The sequence below is a fragment of the Accipiter gentilis genome, chromosome 6 (genome assembly GCF_929443795.1).
Source record: "Accipiter gentilis chromosome 6, bAccGen1.1, whole genome shotgun sequence".
NCBI classification, from domain to species: Eukaryota; Metazoa; Chordata; class Aves; order Accipitriformes; family Accipitridae; genus Astur; species Astur gentilis.
Window position 1 is genome coordinate 30,550,753 of NC_064885.1, and position 11,136 is coordinate 30,561,888.

An 11,136-nucleotide genomic window follows, 5' to 3' on the forward strand; every position below is an offset into this window, starting at 1 on the left:
CAGTTAGCTTTAATACTTCAGTTCTTCAAAACAGACATTTTTTACTCAAAAGTGTTTTACTCCAAGGGAGGGCCTTTCTCTGTGCTCTGCAGTCAGTGAGAGACTTACCACAAGCTGCTTGTTCTGCCTGAATCGCACTGTGTGATTGTAAACATTGACGAGAATCTCTTTCAGGTAAGTAATGCGTCGACTTCGACGAAAAGGATAGTTCATGCCTTCAATGCTGAACTGCGTCAGAGTATCAGGTAGGTCAGGGATGGTCTGAGCCAGAATATATGTGTATTTCCCTTGAAAGTGGTGCACCAGACCATCGAAGGTGACGTAGTGCGGGTCGCCCATGATCTGGCATTTCCCAAAACCTAGAGGGGGAGAGCTTCATTACTCTCCAGTCTGAATGTGCATGTGCCAGATCCCATGCATGGATCAGTTTAAAATAAGTTAGATAAAAATGATTGCTGCTGGCATGCAGGTGTCCAAGTAAAGATGGGTGCTCAGGCATCACCCTAGTGAATGGGCACTCAAATGGAGAGATGGCCAGAGAAACTCATTCCTATGCTGAGAACCAGGGCAAGCCAACTGAACTGAAGCAGAACATTAGGGTTTATAGGCTTTATAGAGACTGAGTTGTGCACATTGGTCCTCTGCAGAGGAATGACTCTGCCACACAGCATGGCTTGCATGGCTTTTAGAGATGTTGGTTTCATAATCCTCAGCAATGTGTTGCTATAAAATTACTGGAACTTGAAAAGCAATGTCTAATTTTGGGTGGCTTGCTGCTGTCACAGTGATTTCTTCTGAGGTTACTAAATTGATCATTGGGTTCACCAGCCCTAACAATCAGACGCAGCGACTATCATCTAAGTATTCTCCTTGACCATTGAGCACAGAGCAAACCATTATTCTAGGAGCAAGGCTGTCCTTAAGACTGCTGGAGTGCCTCTGCTGTGGTATTTTGCCAAAATGGAGCAGGGGGAAGCTGGATTTGCATTATGCCCTTGTACTGATCAATACAGTAGGACCGATGCCATACTATTCTTCAAAATTGAAGTGTAGAGTCACTAGGCAACAAGCTACCTCCTAAACAATCCAATTTACCTAGAGAATATGCGATTAACTTTGCTTAGCCAACAGAACTATCAAACGAAAAACACCCATGTTCTCCAACTGGCTCATTACGTATCTGTTCAGATCTGCTCTGTCCTGTTTTGCCTTTATATTTTTCTGTTCTCAAATCAACATGCAATGGAAAAAACAGGATCATTGCCAAAGGATTCACAGACATATCTGAGTTTTGGTTTTGGTAGATACAATGCAAATATTTTTTTTCTTTTTCTTTTTTTTTTTTTTTAATTTAAACTAGTCAGACTGAACTGTCAAATTTCTAGATGTAAGTAAATTTTCAAACTCTTGTTCCAATTCCCTCTACAAAGTTTCTATCTTGTACTGGAACTTTCTGTTCTGAGAACTTTTTCTGTTCAATAATGTGCCGTCAATAGCACTGTCAGAGCTGCCACCTTTCCCTGTGGAAAAGACTGGAAGTGCCATGGAAGAAAGAATGGACACCCACATCCTTCCTCCTTCTCCAGCCCTCATGGAACACCAAGTGAAGGCCTGCCTGCACATACCTGTTGGACTGCACTTGTGTTTTCCATTTTTGATCACACAGGTCTCTCTAGAATCACAGCTATGGCTCTTGCATTTGATGACACCGTTCTTGTGACACTGGCATCTTTTGGTGCAGTGTGGAGTTATCCAGGTCTCCCCAGCCTGAACACAAGTTGTATTAATAGTATGTTATCAAGGTGCTCAGCTTTTCAATGCAATAAAAGTTCAATAGCAAAGGGTGTGGGGGCTGGCTAGGTGCAACCTGCCCAGATGGTGATTCCACAACTGCTCAATCCAGGTGTAGTCTCACCAAGAGGTGGTGTTCCCAGTCCATTTATCTTATTGTCTTTGACATGAGAATTTGAACACAAAACAGGACTAGGACAGACTGCTTGAATAACTCTGATCAATTGACTAGTTTTGAATATGCCTCAATTTTGGCCTCAGGTACAAAGTACCAAGCTCCTGCATCTCCTAATACATGAGCCTGCAGCTTTTACTAATCAGATGAAAGGTTTTTAAGAGGTAGACCCTGAAGATTTCTTTCTCTCTCATTCAGATGGACAGGAGACCAACTTTCTGCAAGTTTTGCAGCCAGAGATTTGGTCCACAGACAAATTACTTACACTGTAGTAATTGTTGTCATCATCCCTGCAGCCACAATCGCTTAAAGGTACACACTTGCCATTACTGAGCACATAATTATTATCACATTCACAGCCCTCAGTGCACTCTTCTGTCTTCTCACAAAGGGAAGAGGCAAAAATGTCATTGCAAGTTGATGGGCAGGTAGAGACACAGTCTGTGTAATGGCTGTGGTGTGGACAGGGCAATGCTGTGTGGGTGGAGAATAGAACCAGCATTATTAAATACATTTAGAAAGTGCACTGCAAACACATGTGTCTAGCTGAAAGCTACAACTTGGCCTATAAAATGGTAGTATAGAATTGCCTTTTAATAGCTGATTTTGATCATCCACCAGTTTTGATTTTTTATATTTTATTTAAAAACCCAACAAAACAAAACAGAGAACCCTCTCTGGAGCTGCTGATTCAGTTCTATTACAGGTATGCCTGAAATGGTGGCACCTGGCACTAGATCATTCAGATTCAGTAATCCAGTTCAGCTTCAAATGCCTCTTTGGGCACTGCTAGAAATGAGAATCTTTAGGGCAAATTCCTTAGAATGTTCAATCCTCCAGTGATGCAAAATAGGTGTATATCTAGCTTAACCACAGGCATAAACACATGCAAGAACAACAGATATGCATTGTCAGACTGAAGATTCATCTAGCTCTATAACCTGTTTCTGCCAATGACTAGAGATGCATAAGGGGGCAGTTCAAGAAACAGGGTAGCAGGACAAAGGGTTCGTTTGTCCAGTATTTTCCTCCACTCGTGGCAAGGAGGCAACTAGGAATTTCTGATGGACCTATTCAACATTCATCTGGCTTGCTTTTTAACCAGTTAATTGTTTTGTCCTCCACAACATTATGTGATAATTAATTCCACAATGTAATACTAAATTGTGAAAAAACAACAAAAAGAAACCCACTGTGTAATCTTTACTCATTGTTACGTAATTTGTTTGTAGCTTTGTTGAATGGGTGGAGTGAGGCACATACACTGGAAATTAATTAATCTGAGAACGTGGCCCCTAATAAGCAACTGGCCAAATGTCAGTTTTCATTCAAAACACAGTGTCATTGAGCCCTGTGTCGTAACACAGTATCCCACTTTGTTTTAGTCTTCTTTAGTCTGGTTGTATTATTTCTCCATTTTAGGCTTATTGCAATGTATCATGATGCTTATTTGGCTACTAAAGCCATTCTAACTCCACATTACTATCCATAACTTGTCTAGTCCTGAGTTATAACTGGGCTTAGCTCAACCTGAACACAGTTCAGTGCAACAATGGAGTCATTAAATCATAATAATAGAATTGCATTTTGTGAGAATTTGGGTTAAATTTTCTTTTACGTTACTTGTTCACCTAATACTGCTAATTTGTTTTAAAGCCATCCAAGTTTCAGTTTTTTCATTTGCTTGTACACTTACGACAGAATGTGCTATTCCTCCATTTAATGGTGATTCCATGATTCCTGCAGGTGTCCACATAGACTTGAACTATGTCGCAGAGAGTAGACTTCATGCCATCATACTGGCACATATCATAGATGCAGATCTGTATGAAGTCTTCAGGCTTGACTAGATTATGACACGCTTTGAATTTGTCTGATTTTAGGACATTGCACTGGCTTTCAATGACTGGTTTATTCTCGGCAGTGCAAGGAGGAACATCATCTTCTCTTAAGTCTGATAAACAACTGCATGAAAGCACAGACACAGCTGCATTTGAGTTTCAAAGGCATATATAAGACAAGAGACTGACACTGAAAAGTTTGTTTCTACTGAAAGGTATTAAACAACGCTAGAGACTACAGTCTTCATTCTGTCTATGAGTGAAAGATTAGGCAGAAGTATATCTGCTTGGCAATCACCATGCTGTGTCAGACCCTCATTACTCTCACTGAACTTGACCCTGACTAGAGGAGTGACTTCTCAGCTTGATCTCAGACCTGTCTTGTCACTGCAAACTTGTGTGGTGATCTGGATTCTTGGTTGACCCTGGCCTCCACCCTTGGGCCTGTCCTGCTTGCCTTGCTCTGGGAGTGTGGGATGGGCCCTGGCTGGTGAGGCCACTGTTCTCTTGGCTGTGTTATCACACTTGGCTCCCTGTCCCTTAGGGAGCAGCTGGCCCTCACTCTTCCCCAACACCCATCGTCCCGCTCTAGGTGTTTTCAGCATAAAATAAACAAAGGCTATGTCCACACTGTGGACTGCCCCAAAGCCTAATTCCCCAAGTGTATGTAGATCTATAGAATGACTGTGGTTTCCCTCTGGCCTGTGCAGTAGTTTCCTGTGGTGAGGGATTTTTTTTGAGTTTCAAATTCAAGAAGAGAAAAGTCTCATATACACGACAAATGTTACAAAATAGCAAACAGTCAAAACAACTGAAAGGAGACTCTTTCCCAAAGGAAGATGGAAGGTATGAAAGGAAGTTACATTTACCCTTCATCACTGTCTTCCTCCACTTTCCAGCTATTTCCAAACTGTGTGACACTGGCGAGTGTACCATTGGGCAAGGACAGATCATCTTCACGATTATCATTGAAGTTACCACACATGCCATGTACCTGCAAATGAACAAGAACCGTATTCTAAGCAGAGTCTGTTCTGCATCAGTTTCCTCAGTAACTTCGTGTTCATTGCCTATGAAATGATGTGACCAAATTAGTACCAACAACCAATCTTGTACCAGACATTTCAGACATACTCACTAGTGTCTGACTGTACCCATGGAGAAATAGAACAGAAACTGCAGTAAATCTGTGGTTCCCTAAGGCTTCAAGGTGTTTTATACTATAAGCTGGATGTATTCCCCTAGCCAGGTCATTTTCTTTAACTACCCCCTTGGAACAAAAGGAAATTGTTGTGAAGGGAAAAAAATAGAAAGCAAAAAAATGACATGTTACAATACAGCTACAAAGAAAGGTGCAATAGCAAAACACAGGAATAAAAGAAAAAGAAATGCACAAAGCAGTGGTTTTGAAACAGTGCCAGGTGTTTACATGCTAAATCTTACCTTTGAGAAATAAGACTGTGGGAGGGTGATTTCCAGATGGTGATTGCCATCATATTTCACTATTACACCAAAGTCAGTTTCCACTACTATAAATCTGCCAACATTTCCAATGGACACGCCTCGCAACCGGTTCTCCACTGGAGTGTAGACTCTCTCATTGTTCAACTGGAGAGACATGTCATTTGTCAGTATGGACATTCTTCCGTGAAAGATTTTCTGCTCACAATCTATATTCCTAGCAGTGCTGAAGATTTCTCTATGACAGTTTTAGCTCCTTTATACTTCCACCATTGCATATTCCAACTATGGGTTGCAGGAATCAGCCTTATAGCTGAGGAGATCTGGGCAGGACTCATAGCCCGTGCCTTTAACAAAAGAGAGCTGGAAAGATCCCTGGTAGTGAGCAAACTCTTACCTACCCATTGGGTGGCTTCCCTGCCACTGGTACTGCCATGGATCCCCATGCTATTCTAGACCAATACAGTATGACTTGCTTTTCCTCTGCTCTTGTTAGCTAGCTATAGGTAATTGGGTTGACAACAGCTATTGAAGTGGGGAGCCCCATTCTTTACTTCAGGCAACAATTCTCCAGTCTGGAGGCTCTGGGCTCCACCTCCAAGATATGGCCAATAGAACAGTAAAACCAAACCAGAAGCGTTGGGAACTAGTGAGAAATTATATTTCCCCATGACATCCAGTTAATGGAGATGCCCACAAGTGTTAAGCATACGTGTACATATTCCTTAGGAAACATGAAAATCCTTTTTCCTACAGCTACTGCAGTGAGCTAATTTTAAGATACGTCTTGCCAGAATAAAGAGCACCACCACCTACCAGGATTCCTTGGCTTTTCTGAAGGGTGATTCGTACACCATACACATCTATGTAGACTTCTTTCAGGTATGTGGCCCCTCTTAGTCCTCTGTCTTCATTCTTGCCAAGGATGGTTATAGGAATGACACTGTTGGTGTTGACAACCTCAACCAAGGTGTAGGTGCAGGTACCCACAAAAGTGTACATCATTCCATCAAATGTGAAATAATGGGGATCTCCTGCCACTTGACATGTTGCTTGGCCTGAAGGTGAAAAAATCATCTAAGAACTTTGGCTTGGATTTCACCATGGACTCAGCTGACCAAAGGTGTTTGCATTAGTGCAGCAACCTAATCCTGATCATTATTATGTGGGCAAACATTAGAGGTATCTCAGGTTCATACCAATGACATTTATTTGGAAATAAGAAATTTCCAGAAAGTGTCTCCTAAATTTAATTTGCAAATTACTTACAAACTGGCAACTTGGCAGCAAATGAACCTCTTTATACATTTCTATATGCTGTTGTAGCTATGATTTATGGTAGTTGAGAGTAATACAGAGCTTTTCAACTTAGCTATATAAAAATACATAATTATATGTATAAATATAGGTGTAAATATAAAAGTAAATAAATTTGCATCTATATACATAGATACTTAATGCACTTGCCATCACCCAGACTCTCAGACATGCAGTTCTTAATTATTGCCAAATTCAGAGCTTGCAGCACTGGTGATGTGGGACTTGACTCAAGACGAAAAGAACCCAAGTGACCTTGCAAACTTTTGGGCAGCATCAGTTTTTGCTGATATCCACTACAACAGAAGGGGTCTGTGCTTGCAAGACAGATTGTCCTGTCTTTTCATCTGTTAGCACTGGCAGCAGCCATTTCAGACTTCTTTGCCCTCACATATGAAAAGATATTTATAATAAAGCTAGAAGGAGAAGAAGGATCTAATTATGGAATTGACATTGAGAACCATTTTCAGGCAGGACTTACCATTGGAATGACAGCCCAGCACACCATCCTTAATATTGCATTCCTCTCGGGCTCCACACTCCCAGGATGTGCATACAATGGTGTTATTTGCCTTGCAGGTGCAGCGTTCAGTACAGAGATAACTGGTGAACCAGCTTTCATCCAGCTGAGCAGAAAAAAGAGTGTAGAAGTATATACTATAAGATAAATTGGAAGGTAATACCGTAAGGGACAATCGTATTATTAGTATTTGAATGTTCATGATGTATGATGATTTGGGCACTTGTAGCCACACAACTCACAGATGAAGAAGCCTGGCAAAGTGAGGCTATTTTGTTATTGTTAATACTGTAAATAATAACTGTGTTAATGATATTAACATTTTTTTCTCTCATGGTGATAAAGAATGAGTTCCCATGTTCCTTCTTTTTTTTTTTTCTTTAAACATCAGAGGTAACTTGCCTGGTGATACTGGTTTTTTTCATCAACACAACCACAGCTGCTTTCTGGCACACACTTGTCTCCACTCAAAATGTAACCTTCCTTACAGAAGCAACCTTCCACTGGTAAGGAACTGCAAGAATCAACTGCTGGGATGTTCAAACAGGTAGAGGGACACCTAGTACCACAGCTCTTGTAGATGCTGCCTCCAGGACAGGACATTGCTAGAGAGAAAAAGTAAGATCACTCAAAAGGGCAAAATCATCACAGAAGTTTTCCCAACATTTTCACTGTTTGCTCCTGAAAATATATAAAATTGCTGTTAGAATGTCTGACACTGGAGAGTGCTGTGTACAAAGAATTTTCTTGCCATGTGAGATGGGTGGCTTTTCGTAGAGGTAGGTAAGACAGGTGGGCCACCCTGCACTTCACCTCACAAAGGAAGTCAAACATTGTAGGCTCACTTTGAGGGTAGGTCTGATGTGATCATACAGGACTAATTGTGCTTGGTTCAGTAAAACTTTTTCTGCAGGTTTAAAGACATGAAGTCACTCCATTAAGGGAATAGAAGAATCTTGTCACGTACCAGCTGATATGGCCCCACTACTGTAGTTACTATTTGAACACCTGCCATATATTTAAAAATAGAACTAAAAATCAGACTCTGTCTGCCACTGAGACCCTGTGAGGAAAAGATATTATATTGTCACACCCCTCCTGCTCATGGTAGAATTGGCCTTCTATCACTCAAAGCATGCTCCCCAGGGAAGACATTACATTTTACAGAAATCCTGAAGCATTTGTCCCTTTCTGTCATCTACCCCCCCCCCCCCCAAACCTGTTTCTGACTACATTCTGTGATAAATCACTATATATGACTCTCATTTACTTCTGTCCCTACAGCAGGATCTCTTAGTCCTGTCAGGCAATTACAACCAACATCTCCAGTCATCTAGCCAGAGTACCTGCCCTTTGTCAGGTTCTTAATTGAGTTTTTGTTTAAATTACTGATGGAGGGAGCACTTGAGAGTCAATCCTCTTAATGTGACTGAGTCTTCTCTATCACTATAATCAAGCCATAGATATTTAGGTCCTGGGCTATGGCCTCAGACTACGGAGTCTGGATGTCCATAGTGTTAATCTGATTTGGAGGGTTAGAAGCTCATTTCTTGCTCTGTCTTTTTTTATATATGAATTCTCTGTGCTCTGTCCTCCCAGGGCTGACTTACTGGGTGCTTTAAAGCCATTCTAAAGTCACAGTAATTCTTTTTCCAAACTGAGCAGCTCCTAGAATCTCTCAATGTTTTTTCATGGTTTAGTTTCAATGCAGAGCTAATTGTTGATCACAGGAAAAAAAAAAAAGGAAAAAGAAAAAAAAGGTGCAAATCTGCAGAAGGTAATACAGTGGTAACTTCTATAATCAAAATTAGGGTAAAAGAAAAAAAACACTAGAAAGGATTATGTTTTATTTCAGTGTGGTTGACCTTTAGAGGACTACTTTTTTTTCTCTCCAGGTGTGTACTTTGTGGATATAAAAGTCCTTTAGAAGATGTCTGGCAAGCAGAAAACTGCCCAGTGCTGCATAAAATCAGCACCAGTAGAACCCCTGGAAAGATTTGTTCTAAGAAATATGAGTTCATTATATGAAATTTCCCATAAGGTCATTCTGAAAAGAATTAATTGGAAGATAAGTGAGAATATTTGATTTCTTTGCTTTCTTTTCTATTTAGAGAAATACTTGTAAACTTCCTAGAAACAGCTGTTTCTCAAGGCCTCTTATTAAACTAGTTTTTTAACCAAAAGCCATCGATAAGCATTTGTGTGTGGAAGACTACCAGCTCTACTTACACTGAGGATGGTAGTTTTTCAGTGGAGCAAAGCAGCAGTTATTTCCCCAGTGCAGAAGCTCACATAAGACACAGTTAAATGTAATCAAACTTTTCCAAGAAACTAATAGTAAATTATTAAAACTTTAAGGATTAGACCTGCATGTGTCCAAATGTCCTTGAAAATTAGTATTTTATACAAATACTGGAATGGTACTGAAACTGAAGCAGGCTCAAGACGTGACAAAAGAGAAACTATACTCAAAACATTACATAAAATGAAATAACATGCATGAAAAAGGTAAAGGAAAATGTGCATACTTTTGAAGTTTAAATCCAGAATAGATATTTATAAGTCACAACACTCACGGCAAAGAGTAGCATTCCTCCACTCTATGCATATCCCAGCATTAATACATGACTCAGCATAGGCCTGCAGTCCATAGCATAAGGATATTGCCTGTCCACCAGTGAAACACATGTCATAAACGCAGTTTTCAAAGAAATTCTCTGGAGGCACTTTGGTATGACAATCCTTGAATATTCCTGTGTAAATCAAGAAAGTTATACAGAATGATAGAAAAAATTTGGGAATGATAAGATCACCACCACCATCTATTTTCTGTCATGGCAAATGTATTGCAAGTGCTCCAGGCTAACTTTGTTTAGTAAGTTAAACCAACACTTGAAACGGAGCATGCACAATGAGAATTGGCCCGCTGGATGAGGCTTTCTTCTTTTTGCATGATTGATATAACATAGCTTACATAAATTAAGAGTTGCTGGCTAGGCAAGCCACTAATTCCAGACAACTGCAGGGGCTGTCCAATGCAGGGAACACATACAGGATTTCAGATAAAGTATCTGTAATACATGCAATGACAGTAACCCCTGAACTATCTCTTTTAGCAACCAGAGTGCAAGTCACTATAAAGCAAAGAGCAGCTATGGTTCCCTGAGCACATTCTCAGATAATCTTCATGGACACACTGGCACTGTCTGAGTGGTTGACATATCTTGACCAAGCACCTATGAGTTTTATGTTGGCCATTCACACTGGAGGTTTTATATGCTTCCAATGTGAGCTCAGAACAACGAACTATAGAGAGGAGACAACACAAGCTATAAAGTGCTCCATCACATGGCTCACAGAGAACTACCAACATACTACCTGTTGGGTCTGTGATCATGCCACATGCTGTGTTCTTCTTTGCTTCACTCTCAAGCACAGGATCACATAGCTCTTCTGTCCCACTGGAGCATCTGGGGAAAGCAAGCAAAATCAAATGTGTGTTTCACATCTCTTACTATCAGATTTTCAGTGGAAGATTGACACATGACAACCCTGCACAACAGGCTTTATCCAGCTTCTTTGAAAAGCTGATATCAGCCCTATCACTGAATGGACTCCCTTTCTGATGCCTTGTGGGCTATTCAAAGGCCTATTCTTAGCTGAAAAAAGAGCTGTGGGATCCAATCAGTTACGGTTTCCAATCAGGGAAATGGACTGAAGTCCCATCCCCCCTCACACTCAGCAGACTGTTCCTGCTTTGGAAAACAAGACTTAAAGGACACAAGCCCTCTTCTCATTCCCTGTTTAATGTAAAGGGACAGCTCCTTATTTCTAATGGACAGTTGGAAGATGTAAAATGGTACTGGATGACAAAGCCAGTGAGTGGATGGATGTTTGATTTTATAGAGTTTGATTAGCAAATGCCATGTGATTAAATTAATATACATACATGGTGTTATTCTCAGGCACAAGCCAGCTTTGTCCAAGATCAGTGGAGCCACTTGCAGTGTCACCATTGGGCTTTATGTTGT